This window comes from Triticum dicoccoides, chromosome 6A (genome assembly GCF_002162155.2).
Source record: "Triticum dicoccoides isolate Atlit2015 ecotype Zavitan chromosome 6A, WEW_v2.0, whole genome shotgun sequence".
In the NCBI taxonomy this organism is placed as follows: Eukaryota; Viridiplantae; Streptophyta; class Magnoliopsida; order Poales; family Poaceae; genus Triticum; species Triticum dicoccoides.
The window spans coordinates 486,507,823-486,522,897 of record NC_041390.1 but is presented as its reverse complement, the minus strand read 5'-3'; positions in this window follow the sequence as shown (position 1 = coordinate 486,522,897).

The window sequence follows — 15,075 nt, the reverse complement described above, 5'->3', positions numbered from 1 at the left end:
AAGTTCGCTCAAACCATATCTTTAATTCAGTCATACTATGAATTTATATTCATATGATCGAGATACAGTATTAAACCCAAGAAAAAAACTATTCCCGGCGACGGCGGCGGCGGTGTGCCGCGCTGTCGTTGTCGTTGTTGTCCTATCGGACGCCGTTGTTGAAGTCTTCAATGCAGTACAGAATGTTCTTCACTTGTAAATCAAACATCATGTCGTCGCACAATCGACGGGCGAGGCGTGGGAGGACGGCAGCTGGCAGCGCTGAGAGGTAGCGGTCGACGGTGGCGTCCCATGCCGCTAAGGGGGGCGCGTGCACGGGCACGGGCGCGGCGGGTGCAGCCAAACGCACGGGGACCGACACCGTGGTGGGTGGAGGGGTGGCCATGGAAGTCAAAGGGCTCGTTTCCGAGTGAGCCTGCGCAGCGTACAGCTCGCACGCCTCCCAGTGAGCCTGCCATTGGAGGACACTTGCACGCCTCTTGGTCAGCCTGCGCACCGGACTGCGCTCGCACACCTCTCCTTCAGTCAAGCAGCTGTTCGCACGGCACTTCATATAGCCATTAAAACCAAGACACGTGGCGTCACGTGAATGGTTAACAGAACACACACGGTTTGAATTATACAAATGTTTGAGATATTAAAGTGGCAGCTATTTTTTTAAATGCCTTTGTTGGCTGTTATTCGAGTGCGCCTTCTCTCAAAATGGACACGAAAAATACCACAGCATGTCGAGTGCCATTCCCTGATAGCATGCCAAGTTTCATGAATTTCAGACGAGTTTTGATTTACTAGAATTTAAAAACAAAGTATCTCAGTGTTTTGCTGGCAATCAATGGTGCTTTGTTGTTTGAAATTCATTCCCATTTCTTGCATGGGACCTAAGCATGCACCCAAGGTCACATATTTGATTTTTCAACCAATTTATATGCACTGGAGCATGTGCATGTAGTTCAAATTTGAATTATGCATATAAATGCATTGAAAACTCAGTTAATGCATAAAAATGTCCAAACAAACCCTGAAAAATCACAACAATTGACACAACACACCTGTTGTTCTATGTTGACACGAGAAAAAAATTGAAAGCAATAAGAGGCAATGGATATCGTTTCATCCCCAAATGCGGGACGTTCCCTACCGAAACCATCATGCTTGTTGTGAGAAGCTCTGGTTTGTGAGAATCATATACCCAAACCTGCCCCAAATGGGACAAAAAATTTACCACGACATGTTGATGCCGCTCCATGATAGCATGCCAAGTTTCATGAATTTCAGACAAGTTTTGGATTTACTAGAATTTGAAAACCAGGTATCTCAATGTTTGCGGCCGAGTGACACTGGCAGGGTGTTTGACATTCATTCCCATTTCTTGCATGGGACCTAAGCATGCAACAAAGGACACGGATTTGAATTTTCAACCAATTTATATGCATTAGAGCATGTGCATATAGTTCAAATTTGAATTATGCACATGAATGCATTGAAAACTCAGTTAATGCATAAAAATGTCCAAACAAACCCCGAAAAATCACAGAAATTGACACAATAGTCCTATTGTTCTATGTTGACACGAGAAAAAAATTTGACAGCAATAAGAGGCAATGGATATCATTTCGTCCCCAAAGGTGGGACATTCCCTACCGAAACCATCATGCCTATTGTGAGAATCTCTGGTTTGTGAGAAGCATTTACCCAAACCTACCCAAATGGGACAAAAAATTTACAACGGCATGTTGATGCTGCTCCATGATAGCATGCCAAGTTTCATGAATTTTAAATGAGTTTTGGATTTGCTATAATTTAAAAACAAGGTATCTCAATGTTTGTGGCCGAGTGACGGTGGCAGGGTGTTTGACATTCATTCCCATTTCTTGCATGGGACCTAAGAATGCAACCAAGGACACAAATTTGAATTTTCAACCAATTTATATGCATTAGAGCATGTGCATGTAGTTCAAATTTGAATTATGCACATGAATGCATTGAAAACTCAATCAATGCATAAAAATGTCCAAACAAACCCCGATAAATCACAAAAATTGACACAACACTCCTGTTGCTCTACATTGACACGAGAAATTTTTTGAAAGCAATAAGAGGTAATGGATATCATTTCGTCCCCAAAGGTGAAACGTTCCCTACCGAAACCATCAGGCTTGTTGTGAGAAGCCCTGGTTTTTGAGAATCATATACCCAAACCTGCCCCAAATGGGACAAAAAATTTACCAAGGCATGTGGATGCCGCTCCATGACAGCATGCCAAGTTTCATGAATTTCAGATGAGTTTTGGATTTACTAGAATTTAAAAACCAGGTATCTCATTGTTTGCGACCGAGTGACGGTGGTAGGGTGTTTGACATTCATTCCCATTTCTTGCATGGGACCTAAGCATGCCACCAAGGACACAAATTTGAATTTTCAACCAATTTATATGCATTAGAGCATGTGCATGTAGTTCAAATTTGAGTTATGCACATGAATGCATTGAAAACTCAATTAATGCATAAAATTATCCAAACGAACCCCGAAAAATCCCAAAAATTGACACAACACTCCTGTTGCTCTACGTTGACATGGGAATTTTTTTGAAAGCAATAAGAGGCAATGGATATCGTTTCGTCCCCAAAGGTGAAACGCTCCCTACCGAAACCATTAGGCTTGTTGTGAGAAGCTCTAGTTTGTGAGAAGTATATCCTCAAACCTGCCCCCAAATGGGGCAAAAAAATTACCATGGCATATTGATGCCACTCCATGACAGCATGCCAAATTTCATGAATTTCAGACGAGTTTTGGATTTACTAGAATTTAAAAACAAGGTATCTCAATGTTTGTGGCCGAGTGATGGTGGCAGGGTGTTTGATATTCATTCCCATTTTCTTGCATGGGACCTAAGCATACAACCAAGGACACATATTTGAATTTTCAACTAATTTATATGCATTAGAGCATGTGCCTATAGTTCAAATTTGAATTATGCACATGAATGGATAGAAAACTCAGTTAATATATAAAATTGTCCAAGCGTACCCCAAAAAATCCCAAAAATTGACACAACACTCCTGTTGTTCTATGTTGACAGTAGGAAAAAATTGAAATCGAGAAGAGGCAACGAATATCGTTTCATCTAGAAAGATGAAACGTTCCCTACCAAAACCATCACACTTGTTGTGAGAAGCTCTGGTTTATGAGAAGCTTATACCCAAACCTGCCCCAAATGAGACAAAAAATTTCCCACGGCATGTTGATGCCACTCCATGATAGCATGCCAAGTTTCATGAACTTCGGACAGATTTTGAATTTACTATAATTAGAAAAGCAAGTACGTCGACGTTTGCCGGAGAGCCACGATGTTGTGGTGTTCGAATTTCATCCCCATTTCTTGCATATGACATAAGCATAAACCAATGGACACATATATGATTTTACAACCCATGTTGGTGCACCGGAGCATGTGCACGTAGTTTAATTTTGAATTGTGCACCTGAAATGGCTAGAAAACCAATTTAATGTATAAAATGTTCAAACGAACCCTGAATAATTCCAATTATTTTACAACACACATATAGTTGCATGTTCACTGCAGATAAAAGGTCTAGCAATTCAAACACCGTCCATTGCCACTGTGACCCCATTATGTAATTCAAATCAAGATGAAAAATCAAGTAGATCCCACACAGTTTATTATCACCAACCGTGTGAGATGCAACACAAAATATCTTGGAGCACCATTGGTGTATAGTACGCCTATGGCTTACGCGAGAAGGTGCGTCACTATAGTCCACAGTCGGCGTCTCAAGCACACTAGCTCGCTTCCGAAATATCATTTCAATGTTCAATCTTCGTCGGTGAAAGATGGGCACGTGGACCCGCATCGTGAGGGAAACCTCGGTGGCCCACTCCAGCGAGAGTGCGGCCGCAAATCTGCTATCGGGCGGCCATAGCAGGCCAAACAACCATTGTTTCTTCTCAGATGGTGGCAGCAACATCTGCCTCAGGGATAGCAACTGGCGAGACCGGCACAGCAGTTGTCCGTTCTGCAGCGACGGCCTTAGCCCTGATGGAGGCCGCCCACGACCATGTCAAGGCCACCCACGCCCATCTCATGGTGGTCACCGCACAAATCGAATGAAGCTTCTCCGACAACGGTCGGGAACCCACGGTCGAAGAGTTGGCAATCGCCGAGAGCGTTCGAGTAGCCGTCCGTTCCTCGGCCACATACCTTGCGATGACGGAGCCCGTCCAAGCCCAGATCGTGGCCGCCCACACCCGGCTCTTGGCGGTCTTTTCCAAAGAGATGGCGGACGCGAATGGCGAGATGCTTGCTGAGTATGGTGCAATGGATGCCATGGAGCCCCTTCCCCAGGAGACCGTCGGGCGCGAGCTGGACATGGAGGCGGCAGCGGAGATCGACGAGCACTAGCTGTAGTAGTACTCTTTATTTTGTTTAATTAAGAGCACTGGTCTTTAATTTGTTAGAGTAAATGTTTAGGTCACCTAGCTCTGTTTAATTGCTGAACTTGCTCAATTAAGAAGTGTGGGTGTGTTGTAGTCTCCTTTGTGTACCCAAATTATGCAATGACGTGGATGACCACTGTAACCAGGGAAATTCGAACCAAAATTTTTGACGTTCAAACTCATCACACACGGGTTAAGCTATCTAAATCGTTTGTGATGTTCACATCGAGTACACAGTTCTGAATAAGGGACCGTGTCTGATGACACTTTGCGCGCCAGTTTTTTCGCTGAAGCGATTCCAAATTTTCAGCTTCCACGGAAATATCTACCTCCCCGCCCCTCCCCCTTACCAAAAGCCACATTTCCCCTGTTTCTGCCTTCGTTTCCAAGTTGAAACCTTCACTCCTTGCTTGCAGCACCGCCTCCTCGCCGGTGACCCTCCTTCATGCTGCTCGGCCTCATCTATCCAGGCAGGTAATCCACACCAGACCCCCATCCGCCTCCTCCTTCCACATCCCACATGCCCCGACCGCCGGCGTGACACCTTCCACACAAATCACTGGCCCCTCCACCAAATAAGCATTGCCCTAAGCCATGGTGCGCGCAGTATAGCCAGGATCTCAAGGAGCATTTGGTAGTGGAGAAGCAAATCACGGCTGCACGCACGGATGAGGTCACAATGGCTACCACTCGTGTCGACCCCCAGATCTTGGAGGAGCACCTTGCCATTTTCTAGCTATGACGGTTAAGCATGCTCGGTTTACCCATTGCGTGTGCTGCTCCTGTCTTTCCTTCACAAATTCTAGTGAATTGTACTATCTAATTTTACCATGTAATTTGCTTCTCTCATGTATATGTTCTATATGTCATTCATATGTCTCCATCGTATCTACTTTTCCAAACACTTTTGACCTTGTTTTGGACTCTAACTAGCATGATTTGAAAGGAACTAACCCGGACTGACGCTGTTTTCAGCAGAAATGCAATGGTGTTATTTTTGTGCAGAAATAAAAGTTCTCGGAATGACCTGAAACTTCACGGAGAATATTTTTGGAATTCATAAAAAATACTAGTGAAAGAATCAACACCAGGGGGCACACCCTGTTCACGAGGGTAGGGGCGCGCCCACCCCCTGGGATGCGCCCCCTATCTGGTGGGCCCCCTGAGGCTCCACCGACCTCAACTCCAAATCTATATATTCATGTTCGGGGAGAAAAAAAATCAGAGAGAAGGATTCATCGCGTTTTATGATACGGAGCTGCCGCCAAGCCCTAATCTCTCTCGAGAGGCTGATCTAGAGTCCGTTCGGGGCTCCGGAGAGGGAAATCCATTGCCATCATCATCATCAACCTTCCTCTATCACCAATTTCATGATGCTCACCACCGTGCGTGAGTAATTCCATCGTAGGTTTGCTGGACGGTGATGGGATGGATGAGATTTATCATGTAATCGAGTTAGTTTTCTTAGGGTTTGATCCCTAATATCCATTATGTTCTAAGATTGATGTTGCCATGACTTTGCTATGCTTAATGCTTGTCACTAGGGCCCGAGTGCCATGATTTCGGATCTGAACCTATTATGTTTCCATGAATATATATGTGAGTTCTTGATCTTGTTTTGCAAATCAATAGTCACCTACTATGTGTTATGATCCGGTAACCCCAAAGTGATAATAATCAGGACCACTCCCGGTGATGACCGTAGTTTGAGGAGTTCATGTATTCACTAAGTGTTAATGCTTTGTTCCGGTACTCTATTAAAAGGAGGCCTTAATATCCCTTAGTTTCCAATAGGACCCCGCTGCCATGGGAGGGTAGGACAAAAGATGTCATGCAAGTTCTTTTCCATTGTTGGGATCTACGGTAGGGTGCGTCGACTACAAATTAAAATTTCCTACGCGCAGAACAACCAAGAACATGCTACGAGAGATGGATCACAGTTCGTTACCACTAGACGCGCAGTGCCGTGCAGCGAAAGAAGAGTTGAGGCAGTGCGTCCGCATGGATCTTCTCCTCCTCGTCCGATCTCCCTTGTACAACCGGTGGTCGGTTCCCACGTACAGGTTCGCCGGAACGGCGCAAGTGCACCGCCTCTAACGGTATCCGCGTGTGCAGGAGGAACATCATGCGGCAGACTGCTAGGTCCGATCACACAACCGGCGGCGAGTGGAGGTGTCTATTCGCAACACATGCAAACCCTAGTGACAACGCCGAAGCGATCAACTGCGTGAGTGTGCGGCACCTCCACTGTATATATAGGCATCCGTCGCGGGCTCAACACTTGGGCCTCGCACGGACCCTAAAGCCCATAAGTCTACTCGGCCAAAATCTGAATACAGTTCGGATCACATCCGACCAGTGTCCTCGGATCCGACCTCGTAGGTTCCTTCCCTTAAGCGCGCGACCCCTTAGGTTCAAGTCGGCTTGGTCGCAGTTCGGATCAACTCCGAACTTCACGGTTGGTAGTGGCCTCTAGCAAGGCATGCCGAACACCAAGCAGAGTATGAAGCTGGTTAGCGAACATGTACATCATACTTCCATTCCTTTTCCCACACAATATATGTTGTCGGGCTCAAGGCGAGTCTGTCATCCTTGTGCTAGCCCAACCTCTTTCTCATTCCAGTGATGCCGACCACTATCCGGATTATCTCATAATCCTTGTCGCATAGCCATGCTTATCCTGGTCGGATCACACGAGGGGCCCAGAGTATATCTCTCCTGGTCGGAGGGGCAAATCCCATCTTGCTCGACCATGTCTCGCAACATGGGTCTGGACAAGCCTGAAACCTACCTTTGTAACTACCCAGTCACGGAGCAGCGTTTGGTCGGCCCAAAGCAAGTCTGTCACCATCCCGAGTACATGCATCAGCTCAGGTCTTAGGACATAGAACATATGTTGTACTAGAGACTCACAGATGACATAACACTGCGTCTCATAGTTGGGTTTGTCCGACTCGGACCTTATCTCGACTCGGATCTGACTACGTCGAATCTGACCAGATCCTTCCAAGTCCATATTATCCGGTTAGCATCCAATGCTCCATGGCTAGTGAGACCAAGCCATCGACCGTGTCATATGCTAGTCTAGTTGGCTGCGCGTCCACACAGCCCTTTCGACTAGGGACCTTTTAGGACAGTCATCATACAATGCATAGTCCCACAAACAAGTCACGTACTTGCGATACACATCATTGATGATGTCCGAGGACTATCTTTATTCATAAACACATAGGAAATATCATCATACATGATTGCCTCTAGGGCATATCTCCAACATCCATAAACATGTATGACTATATTCGGAATACATGCCTACATTACATTGATGAGCTGGAGCTAGTTCTGTGTCACCCTATGTTATAAGTGTTGCATGAGGAATCGCATCCGACATAATTATCCATCACTGATCCATTGCCTACGAGTTTTTCACGTATTGATCTTTGCTTAGTTACTTTTCTGTTGCCACTATCACAATCACTACAAAACTAATACTGTTACTTTTGCCACCGTTACCGTTACTTCCATATTACTTTGCTACTAAATACTTTGCTAAAGATATTAAGTCTTTCAGGTGCGGTTGAATTGACAACTCAACTGTTAATACTTGAGAATATTCTTTGGCTCCCCTTGTGTTGAATCAATAAATTTGGGTTGAATACTCTACCCTCGAAAACTGTTGTGATCCCCTATACTTGTGGGTTATCAAGACTATTTTCTGGCACCATTGCCAGGGAGCATAGCTCTATTCTTTGAGTCACTTGGGATTTATATCTGTTGATCACTATGAGGAACTTGAAAGATGAAAGAACCAAGATTTTTTCTCTCAACTACGAGGGGAGGTAAGGAATTTCCATCTAGCTCTTCACTTGATTCACCTTCTGTTTTGAGTAAACTGGCGACACCTACTCCTGCTATTGATTCTGATATGTCGCATGTTATTGATGATGCCACTTCTGCTATGCATGATGCTTATGATGAAACTACTTCTATGCTTGATAATACTGTGCCATTAGGTGAATTTCTTGATGAACAACTTGCTAGGGTTAGAGAGAATGAAATTATTGAAACTGATAATATTGATGAAAGTGATGATGAAGATTCTCCCCCTAGATATGAATTGCCTGTTGTGCATGAGGGTTATGTTGTGGATGAAGAAACTGCTAGGGACTTTTTAGCTTGCAATGATAGATATGATCTTAAGAAACTGTTAGCTAAGCTGAAGGAAAATTCTTTGAATGCTAGAATGAAATATGACCCTGCTTTTGCTACTTCACCCATCTATATTTCTGATAAGGATTATGATTCCTCTATCGATCCTGAGTTAATTACTTTGGTTGAATCTGATCCTTTTTATGGCTATGAATCTGAAACTGTTGTGGCGCATCTTACTAAATTGAATGATATAGCCACCCTATTCACTAATGAGGAAAAATCCGTTACTACTATATCCTTAAGCTATTTCCGTTCTCATTAAAGGGTGATGCTAAAACATGGTTTAATTCTCTTGATCCTAGTTGTGTGCGTAGTCCCCAGGATATGATTTATTACTTCTCTGCTAAATATTTCCCCGCTCATAAGAAACAAGCTGCCTTAAGGGAAATATATAATTTTGTGCAAATTAAAGAAGAGAGTCTCCCACAAGCTTTGGGAGGCTTCTCTGATTACTTAATGCTTTGCCTGATCATCCTCTCAAGAAAAATGAAATACTTGATATCTTTTATAATGGACTAACTGATGCTTCCAGAGACCACCTGGATAGTTGTGCTGGTTGTGTTTTCAGGGAAAGAACTATTGATCAAGCTGAATTGCTATTGAATAATACTTTAAGTAATGAAAATGATTGGACACTTCCTGAACCAACTCCTAAGCCAACTCCGAAGAAAAGGGTATTCTATTTCTCAGTCCTGAAGATATGCGAGAGGCAGAGAAATCTAGGAAAGAAAAGGGTATTAAAGCTGAAGATGTTAAGAATTTACCACCTATTGAAGAAATACATGGTCTTGATAACCCGACACAGGTAGTGAAGGTGAATTCTCTCTATATATTTGATGAAGGTGATATTCCTCGTAATAAGTCTGCTAGCCAATGCTTGGATGATTTTGATAATTTTATTGTTAAACAAGAAAACTTCAATGCCTATGTTGGTAGACAATTGAAACGTAATGCTTATATGATTGAACACTTGAGTGATTATATGTCTATAGTTAAAGGTGAACTTAAACTTATTAGTAAACATGCTTTTATGGTTACCACTCAAGTAGAACAAGTACTTAAAGCTCAGAATGATTTGCTCAATGAATTAGATAATAAGAAAAATGAAAATATTGTTAGAGTTGTAAATAGAGGGGGTAAAATGACTCATGAACCTTTGTATCCTGAGGGCCACCCTAAGAGAATTGAGCAAGATTCTCAGAGAACTAATGTTGATGCACCTAGTTCTTATAAGAAGAAGGAAAAGAAAAATGATAGGACTTTGCATGCTTCTAGTGAACCTATTGTTGACACACATGAGAATCCCAATGATATTTCTATTTCTGATGTTGAAACACAATATGGTAATGAACATGAACCTAGTGATAATATTAATGATGATGTTCATGTTGATGCTCAACCTAGCAATAACAATGATGTAGAGATTGAACCTGCTGTTGATCTTGATAACCCACAATCAAAGAATCAACATTATGATAAGAGAGACTTTGTTGCTAGGAAGCACGGTAAAGAAATAGAACCATGGGTTTAGAAACCCATGCCTTTTCCTCCTAAACCATCCTAGAAAAAGGATGATGAGGATTTTGAGCGCTTTGCTGAAATGATTAGACCTATCTTTTTGCGTATGCGTTTGACTGATATGCTTAAAATGAGTCCTTATGCTAAGTATATGAAAGATATTGTCACAAATAAAAGAAAGATACCAAAAGCTGAAATTTCCACCAGGCTTGCTAATTATACTTTTAAGGGTGGAATACCAAAGAAACTAGGAGATCCAGGAGTACCAACTATACCATGCTCCATTAAAAGAAACTATGTTAAAACTGCTTTATGTGATCTTGGAGCTGGTGTTAGTGTTATGCCTCTCTCTTTATATCGTAGACTTGATTTGAATAAGTTGACACCTACTGAAATATCTTTGCAAATGGCTGATAAATCAACTGTTATACCTGTCGGTATTTGTGAGGATGTGCCTGTTGTGGTTGCAAACGTTACTATTTTAACGGACTTTGTTATTCTTGATATTCCCGAGGACGAAAGTATGTCTATTATTCTTGGTAGATCCTTTTTGAATACTGCAGGGGCTGTTATTGATTGCAACAAAGGCAATGTCACTTTTCATGTTAATGGTAATGAGCATACGGTACACTTTCCGAGGAAATAACCTCATGTCCACAGTATTAATTCTATTGGAAAAACTTCAACGATTACTATTGAAGGTTTTGAATTCCCTCTTCCTACTGTCAAGAAGAAATATGATATTCTTATTATCGGGGACATGCATTTCCCCGTTGAGGTAACCTAGTGTTATTCAAAAATTCTCTGGTTTCATGTTATTTGGAAAGAGTTTGTTAACAAGACTTGATCAACCTTGTTAGTGGATTCCTTTTGATGAGCATGAGATGGATGAAGTTAGAAAGCACAACTCTCTGTACTCTCTTTTTACTTTCTGTTATTTAGATTAAATAAAGAAAAAATAATATTTCCTGTCTGTTTTCTGAATTATCCTTGCAATAAAAAATACCCTGAAAATAAAAATTCTCCAAATGTCCTAAAAATTTTAGATGATTTTTTGTAGAATATTTAAGAATTATTGGCACTGAGAACACACCAGGGGCCACACCACTGATGTCTACTACACAATCTTCTTCTCGTAGACGTTGTTGGGCCTCCAAGTGCAGAGGTTTGTAGGACAGTAGCAAATTTCCCTCAAGTGGATGACCTAAGGTTTATCAATCCATAGGAGGTGTAGGATGAAGATGGTCTCTCTCAAGCAACCCTGCAACCAAATAACAAAGAGTCTCTTGTGTCCCCAACACACCCAATACAATGGTAAATTGTATAGGTGCACTAGTTCGGCGAAAAGATGGTGATACAAGTGCAATATGGATAGTAGATACTAGTTTTTGTAATCTGAAAATATAAAAACAGCAAGGTAACTAATGATAAAAGTGAACGTAAACAGTATTACAATGCGTTGAAACAAGGCCTAGGGTTCATACTTTCGCTAGTGCAAGTTCCCTCAACAATAATAACATAATTGGATCACATAACTATCCCTCAACATGCAACAAAGAGTCACTCCAAAGTCACTAATAGCGGAGAACAAACGAAGAGATTATGGTAGGGTACGAAACCACCTCAAAGTTATTTTTTCCAATCAATCCGTTGGGCTATTCCTATAAGTGTCACAAATAGCCCTAGAGTTCGTACTATAATAACACCTTAAGACACAAATCAACCAAAACCCTAATGTCACCTAGATACTCCAATGTCACCTCAAGTATCCGTGGGTATGATTATACAATATGCATCACACAATCTCAGATTCATCTATTCAACTAACACATAGAACCTCATAGAGTGCCCCAAAGTTTTTACCAGAGAATCACAACGAAAACATGTGCCAACCCCTATGCATAGGTTCATGGGCGGAACCCGCAAGTTGATCACCAAAACATACATCAAGTGAATCACGTGGTATCCCATTGTCACCACAGATACGCACGGCAAGACATACATCAAGTGTTCTCAAATATTTAAAGACTCAATCCGATAAGATAACTTCAAAGGGGAAACTCAATCCATTACAAGAGAGTAGAGGGGGGATAAAACATCATAGGATCCAAATATAATAGCAAAGCTCGTGATACATCAAGATCGTATCACCTCAAGAACATGAGAGAGAGAGAGATCAAACACATAGCTACTGGTACATACCCTCAGCCCCGAGGGAGAACTACTCCCTCCTCGTCATGGAGAGCACCGGAATGATGAAGATGGCCACCGGAGAGGGATTCGCCCTCCGGTAGGGTGCCGGAATGGGTCTAGATTGGTTTTCGATGGCTACGGAGGCTTCTGGTGGCGAAACTCCCAATCTATTCTGCTCCCCGATGGTTTTAGGGTATATGGAGATATATAGGCAGAAGAATTACGTCAAGGGGGCCACGAGGGGCCCACGAGGGTGGAGGGCGCGCCCCCTACCTCATGGCCTCCTCGAAGCTTCCCTTGCATGGACTCCAAGTCTTCTGGCCTTCTTCTGATCCAAAAATAAGTTCCGTGAAGTTTTAGGTCAATTGGACTCCGTTTGATTTTCCTTTTCTGTGATATTCTAAAACAAGGAAAAAACAGAAACTGGCACTGGGCTCTGGGTTAATAGGTTAGTCCCGAAAATAATATAAAAGTGTATAATAAAGCCCATAAACATCCAAAACAGATAATATAATAGCATGAAACAATCAAAAATTATAGATACATTGGAGATGTATCAACCACCTGGCCACGAGGGTCCGGGGCACGCCCACCCCCCAGGGGCGCGCCCCCCTGCCTCGTGGACCCCACGTGGGCCCCCTCCACTTATTCTTGCACCCACACACTTCGTCTTCCTCCACAAAAAATCATCCACCAGCTCAAACCCGAGTTCTAGCTCATCTTGCTGCCATTTTTGATCTCCTAGCTCAAAGCTCCATTCACAAAACTGCTTTGGGGGATAGTTCTTCAATATGTGACTCCTCCAATGGTCCAATTAGTTTTTGTTCTAGTGCTTTATTTATTGTAAATTTTTGCTGCTTAGGTGACCCTGTTCTTGAGCTTGCATGTCAAATTTATGTGGTCAAAAGTAGTTTTAATGCATGATATGGTCTCTAGGCACTTGTGGGAGTAGTTGCTATCAATCTTGTTGAGTTTGGTTCACTTTTATTTTGAGTCACTAAAAATTTCAGAAATTTTTCAGAGAAAGAAAATGATGAAGAGATTGTTGAGGGGCTCTTCGAGCCGAAGCTCGAAAGATAAGCAAAGTGAAGAGAATAAGAAGCCCAAATATAATTTCCCTCGTACTGCGGAGGTTCATCGTGCGAATGGCCTTGTGATGAGTTCTTGAAAGCAACCGGGATTTATGAGGACTTTTATTATTTGGCTGAGAATGCAGGCCTTGTCGACTTCCTCCGCGACCAGCGCGAATAGTATCTCCTCCTCACTAATATTTTTGCGCAATTTTTTTACTTTCATGCTAGGAAATCACCACCTTCAGTGGAATTTCATTTATATGATGAGGTTAAGGAGATGTCACTATATGATTTTTGTCGGGTCTATAAGATACCCTTTGCTGGCAACATAGAGGAACCACATTGTAATGATGTGGAGGGGTTTATTGATACAATTGTTGTAGGGGAAACGAGGAAAGTTTCCGATGCAACAATTACTAGCATACATTTTCCTGCTCTACGTTACTTTGCAATATTTGCTACTAGATGCTTAATTGGTCACGGGAACAGTGGAAATCTCAGTGCTCCTGATATTCTTATTTTGCGCCATGCTTTGTTTCATGATAAAACTTTCAGTTTAGGCGCTATTGTTGCTAAACGGTTAAATCTGAACCGTACAAAAGGCCCCATCTTCAGAGGCATCTTTGCTTCGCGCCTTGCTGCACACTTTAGGATACCTATTAGGCATTATGAGAAGGAGGAAAAGTTGTTGCCCCCTATTTTTCTAGATTATAAGAGTATGGTAGCACACGATTTCATTGTTAAAGATAAGAAGAAGATGCTTAAGTATAAATTGATATTTGATAAAAACTACTGTGACATTATTACCTTGCCTGCTCCCTCTTTGTTTAACATATTTTCAGGCATGTACCTCGTTTTGCCGAAGGCCTTTCATGCATACTGGAGCCTGACACTAGCTCCAGAGCCTGAGCCGGAGCCATCCCTTGACCCGTATCGACAGTCTGTTTATCAGTGGGATCCGGAGGAGATCTCCAACCAGTGGCACCCAGAGGACACTCCTTCGTATGCCGGAGAGGGCAGCTTTGAGCCTTGGCCATATACCAACTTAGGCCAAAAGCCTAAGCTTGGGGGAGTACGTATTTCTCAGCGACATTACATTCATGTTCACACACTCATTCCAGTTGTCGGTGCTCATACTTTTTCATTGTACTATCCATGCTAGTTTATTTTCTTTTCCAGCATTCTTCTTGTGTGTTGTAAAACCTTAAGAAAAAACAAAAAAATTAGTTGTAGCTTTTAGCTAGTTTACTTTCCATGCATATAGTAGTAATAATTAAAAAGATAACCCAAAAAGATTTCTCGTTCTCCTTTTGTTTGTTGGGAGCTTTCTCGTGTAAATAGTTTTGTTTCTTTTCTTTTCTTTGGGGGTCGAGAGGAGAAGACCATGATTAAAATGTTGAGTGGCTCTCATATGTATTATTGTTGATTTAATCAAGAGCCCATATTACCTTGTCTTCTCCTGTGTATTAAACGCTTGCAGATTCCAGCTTAGTCCAATGCACGTGCACTGTTATTATTATCCACACCGTTCGGTTGTGCAAGTGAAAGGCAATAATGATGATATATGATGGACTGATTGAGATGAGAAAAACTGGTATGAACTCGACCTATCTTGTTATTGTAA